The 6,538-nt window shown below is 37.4% G+C and overlaps 1 protein-coding gene across 1 annotated transcript in view; it reads left to right on the forward strand.

Moving 5' to 3' along the window:
• ptger3 (prostaglandin E receptor 3 (subtype EP3)) overlaps positions 1–6,538 on the forward strand; it is a 186,568-nt gene that overhangs the window by 8,705 nt on the left and 171,325 nt on the right. The gene's annotated exons all lie outside the window — the stretch shown is intronic.

The raw sequence follows: 6,538 nt of genomic DNA on the forward strand, positions 1-6,538 counted from the left end.
GCAACATTTTCTAATCAATTTCAAAAACGTAGAATTGACAAACGTTTCCATTTGAGAACATTTAACATTGTAAGCAAAAAAAAAAGGGATAGAAATAAATACAAACTTTTGATACATAAATAATACATAAACGGAAATGTATTTTACTTAATCCCTATTCCAAAATCTGCGAGCTCACAATGCATCACGTTTGCAACACAGTTTGTAGATCTTCTATTTTTGAACAATTTCGAAAACCTTTGAAAATGTTCTGCTATAATGACATGCCCAAAATAGGACTGCCAGGCTGAAAGTGGTTAACCATCATGACACATAATCGCAGATACCAATGTCATTAAAAAAAAGAAAAATTAGGGCAGATTTATCGACCAGACTGATCAGTCGGGCCCTAATGTAGATGCATTATTTATCTTGACTGCATGCGAGGTATCCACTTATGTCTTTAATGAAGTGTCTCACATGAAATATTGTTGAAGTGGACATCTGTATGTGCCTGCAGTAAGTGTCCTTTGGGCACATGAAGTATGTTGCCCTCTACTTAGCCTCGGAAACCCATGCCTTTTTTTTTGTTTCAAAAGAGAAAAATACCCTTGACTTGTCTAAATATCAAAACAACAGGAATTGCATTTTTGATTCATTTTCCCTTGCTGTTTATTGCTGTGTTGGTGTACCATTTGAAATACAATTAAAGAATATTGACATATTTTTTCAATACGTGTTGTGACTTTTGTTGGTATGGGAAGTATGTTTGCTTATTAAGGATTCATAAGCCTTTACATTATTGATTGAGAGAGAGAGAGAGAGAGAGAGAGAGAGAGAGAGAGAGAGACTACAGGTATAGTAACAGAAATGCAATGTTAATTTCAGTAAATGAAAAATGTCTTCAAATTAAAAATGCCATCAATTTTAGCCTACCTATTTGAATTTAGCAAAAACACAGAACTATCCTCCTATTTGCCAGTTGCAAATGTGGTGTGCTAGTTAGCCTAGCATTAGACCATGAAGCAATTAGACAAAGAAACAGACACTCTCCATTTGGCCACAGATTCACTTTAATGGGCCAGCAATATTCCCAGGACAGCCATTATGTCGCAAATCATTAACACACATAAATTATGTTTATTGCCGCGCACCAATAGGAAGCATGAGACTGCTTCCTATCCCTGCTCAGACGACACATTCGGCTGGGTACCACTTTTAGTTATTGCTTCTATTTCCACCATTGCTGTGCAATTAAACAGTGATTAGGTTTAATAATAGCTGTAACTGTGCAACCATAATTTACATCACTGGATCCTCTGCTACGAGTTGGTTATCTCTCGCTCTGAGTTGGTTAGACTTGTGAATAATACATGATGGGGAGATTGATAATGGCTTGAAACACGCAAACAAGAGATAGCCTAGGCTGTTTCCAATGTTCATTTGGTAATTACATCACACACACACATGCACACACACACACACACACACGCGCACACGCACACGCACACGCACACGCACACGCACACGCACACGCACACACACACACACACACACACACACTTTACAATATTTATATCTAGGGAATGAGACAACGTTAACGTCACAACCTTAACCACTTGTCTGCCTGCTTTGACTCCCTTGGTGTGCTCTTTCATTTTGCAGGAGGGAGGATGGATTGAACTGCATGGGTCATTACCCGGATTAACGGCTCTGCTTGGAGAGGCCTGCATGGGCTGCTGGTCCAGGAGGCAGCTCTAGCTCTCTCCCTCTTTCATCGACCATGTGTTTTAGTTGGGTTTGTTAAGTCTTATAAAGATTAGATAACACACGTAAACCACACAGCAAGGGGGTCCATTCTTATACTCTACACTACAGAGTTCAATGCATACTCTTGTCATTAACTATTCCAGTAGATGTCCTTCACTTCTTTATGTGACTGGGCAGAATGCAGGCTTTCATCCATCATTTGACCTTACTAAATAACTCTTTTATACGTGTGCTAAGACCACTGCTGCATCCAGCAGCCTTGAATATCTCCATAATGCTGTGGTTCTCAAACCTTTTTATTTCAAGGACCCCCATAACTCTGAGAGTGCACAAGTGGAACCAAATGGACCCTTACCCACTTGTACACTCTCAGAGTTACAGACCTGTAAGGGTCCATTTGTACCTCCTCAGGGAATCCTGAGGGTCCCTTTTATCTTTGTCCAGTTCTAAACACTCTGCAATGCACAGGTTGGGATGATAAGGTCTAGATAGTTCATGGAATAAGAGTGAGACTCTGTTGAACGTCCTTCAGTATCAACATATCTAGATTAAGAGATAACTCTGGAACTTGAGCTCCAGACTCATTGATCTACTACCATGTCAACCAAAGTGTCAGCCATGTGCAGGGCCAGATCTACCATATGGGCACTTTGGACACGTGCCCAGGGGCCCCTAAGCATGAAATGGGCCCCTGAGCATGAAATGGCCCTCTATGTTAGGAGACTACAGAGTTGATGTTTTTTTTTAGCTCAGAAAATATCACCCATTCTCTTGATCATGATATGATTATCCAATCGGAATTAAAGTCGTCATGAAACGTTTTTGCAAAATTTAGCTCAGAAAAGAGGGTGACCCTTTCAAATATGATTATTTTGGGGGGGGCCCAGTTCAAATATGATTATTTTGGGGGGTCCTGGCCTGAAAAGTTTGGGAACCCTTGATCTTCATCATCACGCAGTACGTTTGCGTTTACAGGAAGTAATGAAAAATCGAATGTGATGGACTTTTAATATAAAAATACACAAAAAAGTTTTGAGTCACTTCCACCCACCGATGGAATAAAATGAACACCAGTGGCATTGCACTGACACAAAAATCACTCTCCAGTACAGGATGGAGTTGCAATTTCATGAAGGTCAGTCAAATGATTAAAACTCAATTTCTAAGCCCGTGGATACATATGACTGTAGCTTTAGTTGTAAGCCCCTTTACTGTTGCATTATTATATTTGCATTGTTGTAAGCAATCATATAATTGCTTGGGATGTGTAAAAGTGACCGATTGGCCAAGGCTCCGAAAATCGGACACGTCCAGAGATGCAAATTTGGGGTTATTTATTTTACCCAAAACTCTTTCACAAACAGTTACAGTGCAGCATATAAATAGTGAAGGCCTTAAATAACAAAAATCAAAAAAAGACTTTACAAAAATACGGAAAATGAAAACACTTGACGGCAAACTAAACTAAAGAAAACAACCTAGGAACTTCAGAAACTGTTTATCAGGCGACACCCTTACTCAAGGACAATGGGAGCGCTCCCCTTACAGCTTGTCGCTCCAAGTCTAGCCGTAACTCTAACTGCCCCTAAAGCCTCCATCTTATAGGGAGTGGATCCTACTACCTGGCAAGAATTGATCAACAGTCATTAACCCAGCTACACATTCCCATAGCATATGACTGATCTAAACATTCCAATCAAGGTTGTACAACATAATATAAGTTACATTTCTCACCCATCACTATATTCAAAAGACCATTCAATTATTGCTCTTGAATACAGACAGACCACCCACCCATCCTCCTCTACAGTACTTGGCACCCTCCAATCTAGGACTGCCAGAACTGCAGAGGAGAACTGTTGAGGTGACCACACCCACGATTAGCACCACTATCAATGATTCAATAAACAGAAAAACTTCAAACATTAAAATGCATTGGGTTGTAAAGAATACTGTCCATGAACCAACACTTCCACACAGTCATTTCCAAAGCCGGCCGGCAAAGTTGGTCAAATGGAAGCCGCTGTGTAGTTAGGTGTGTGTGCGTACATTGTCCTCCATCAGTGTTTGTGTACAGGGCACGGGCTGCCCCGTGACAGGATGATTTAAGCCATTGTTTATATTGTGAGTGGAGAAATCTCTGTTGTTGGTCTATGAACCTGTATAGGACTGTATAGAGACTGTGTTGAATAGGCATGGACTGCAGCCTTTGAGCAATAGGTGTATGATGGACTGGATTTGATAGCCAGTTTGCAAGCTCAAAATGATTAAGATTGGGTTTAATCATGGCTTGGATGTGTGGTGCCTGCATGCACGTAAGGGGGGGGGGGGCTCTGGAGCTTCAGTGCCCAGGGGCCCCCAGGGGTGTTAATCCGGCCCTGGCCATGTGACCTTCTGGGTCGGCCAAGGGGGGCCAAGTTCAAGGTCAGCCAATAATCAATCTTATCATGTCCCAAATGGGTAACACTTTAGAATAACTATTCGTTATAAGTAGTCAATAGATCATTCATAAACTGTTAGTTAATGAGTTATTAATGACTTGTTAATCATTTATTAATAGTTAGTTAAGGATTAATAACAATGCCTTATAACTGCTTAATAGATAATTTATAAACCATTAGTTAATGAGTTATTAATGTCTTGTTAAATGTTTGTTAACAGCTAGTTAAGGAGTTGTAACCATGCCTTATAAATAGTTAATAGATTACTAACAAACTATTAGTTAATGAGTTATCAATGACTTGTTAAATATGTTTCAATAGTAAGTTAAGGATTTATAAATATGCCTTATAGATAGCTAATAGATCACTCACAGAGTATTAGTTAACTGACTTATTAACTGTATGCTTATTATTTATAACTATGTCTTATAGATGCCTTATAACTAGTTAATAGATAATTTATAAACCATTAGTTAATGAGTTACTACTGTTTTGTTCAATATTTGTTAACAGTTAGTTAAGGGGGTATAACTATCCCTTATAGATCATTTATATATTACTCACAAACTATTAGTTAATGACTTGTTAATAGCTTGTTCAATATTTACTACCTGTATGCTAATGATTTATAACTATGCCTTATATATGTTCAAAGGATTATGAACAAGCTATTAGTAAAACACTTACTAATGGCTAGTTAAGTATTTGTTAATAGTTAATATATGTTATTGGGTAGTTATTCTAAAGTTGCAACTATTCCTCATTTACTAACATTAGTTAAGTATTTGTTAATGGTTAATTTATGTTATTGGGTAGTTATTCTAAAGTTGCAACTACTCCTCATTTACTAACATGAGTTAAGTATTTATTAATGGTTAATTTATGTTATTGGGTAATTATTCTAAAGTTGCAACTACTCCTCATTTACTAACATGAGTTAAGTATTTGTTAATGGTTAATATATGTTATTGGGTATTTATTCTAAAGTTGCCACTACTCCTCATTTACTAACTATTAACAAATACTTAACTTACCTTTTACAAATCAATTGTTAATGATTTGATTCCCATCTACTAATACCAGAGACACGTTGTACAACAGCAAATGGGTGGTACAGAAATTTGATGTGATATTGTGGACATATTTCACATTTTGGTACCTCAACCTTGTTCAATATTTTACAAATAAATACCACAGATGAAATAATGAACAATTTATTTTTTAATGAATATGGAAAACAGTACAAAAATAACAAATGCATCCATCTAAAATAACAATAGCAAATAAAGAAATAGTCATATCAACAGTAATACAGTAATTAAAAATCAAAAGGAATACCTTCATAATCCCATCATAATCCGCCTTTACAGTCCAGATTACATATTGCTTTATCCAGTGGATATACAGCACACACATTAGCTTTAGCTTTATAGCAGGCCTTCTGCAGTAAGCAGTATGGCCACAGCAACACCATGTGCTAAAATTGTAGCTATGCTAATATTGTAGCTAACAGGCTAATAAGTGTTCCCAAATTATAAATCTTACTCTTTTTCATCAAACAAACAAAAACGAATTATTTACATTAACTAATAAACACAACAGTCCATACAGTTTTCATGGTTTTGCACTACATCACCTGAAATGCATAAAATAGAATACCCAATGTATACAGCCCCTTCTCTTGTGTCTTGTTCACAATAACTGAACAACATCCTGCTCCATTGAGACACACTGCCATCTACTGACACAAAGTGGTTTTGGTACTACACTAACACTACAGACTAGTGTAGTTGCATGAACTGAACTGTATAGGACAATAAAATAAAAATACATGGATCATACATGGAACATACATGGAACATACATGGAACATACATGGAACATACGTGGAACATTGCCAAAAAGGTAGATAAGAAATGACAGATCTACAAGCTCACAGCAAGACGCATTGCAACTTGTTGTGGGCTTGTAGATCTGCTATTCCTGATCTGATATTTCTGGCGAATGAAGAGAAACTGAAGAAAATAATTGCAACCTCACAAATTTCAAATTGAGGGTTATTGCTTCTAAAAAGGCCCAGTAAACACCCAGGGGTCAGTTATGAGTCCATTTCTAGTCATGGTCTGGAATTTTGAAAAGGGGCATTCTTCTTGAGTTTTTCTTCATTCAGTAGAAATATCAGATTAGAAATAGCAGATCTACAAGCTCAAGTGTGAGCTTGTAGATCTACTATTTCTAATCTGATATTTCTACTGAATGAAGAAAAACTGTTCAGTTCATGCAACTATACTAATCTGTAGTGTAGTACCAATTCCACTTTGTGTCAGTAGATGGCAGTGTCTCAATGG

This window comes from Gymnoscopelus braueri (genome assembly GCF_963280865.1).
Source record: "Gymnoscopelus braueri genome assembly, chromosome: 6".
Lineage (NCBI taxonomy): Eukaryota > Metazoa > Chordata > Actinopteri > Myctophiformes > Myctophidae > Gymnoscopelus > Gymnoscopelus braueri.